Below are 313 nucleotides of genomic sequence, written 5' to 3' on the forward strand. Positions count from 1 at the left end.
TTTATTTATAATCATGGCAGGTATATACAAAAAAAAAAAACTAAAATAATTAAGATTTTTTATTTAAATAAAATATTTGGGCTCCTATATTACCTGATTCCCCTAAATGATTTTTTTGAACGTAAATTCCCTAAACCATATAATATATAAATCGTCCTAGGGTTGTGTGTTTTAATGAATACATAAATCATTGAACCCTGGAACGATTTATGCATGAATTGCATAGGTGAATAAGGCATAAATCGTCCCAGCCCACTGTGTGTTACGAATAACACGTAAATCGTCCTAGTCTAGGATGATTTATGCATTTTAA

This window comes from Arachis ipaensis, chromosome B05 (assembly GCF_000816755.2).
Source record: "Arachis ipaensis cultivar K30076 chromosome B05, Araip1.1, whole genome shotgun sequence".
Lineage (NCBI taxonomy): Eukaryota > Viridiplantae > Streptophyta > Magnoliopsida > Fabales > Fabaceae > Arachis > Arachis ipaensis.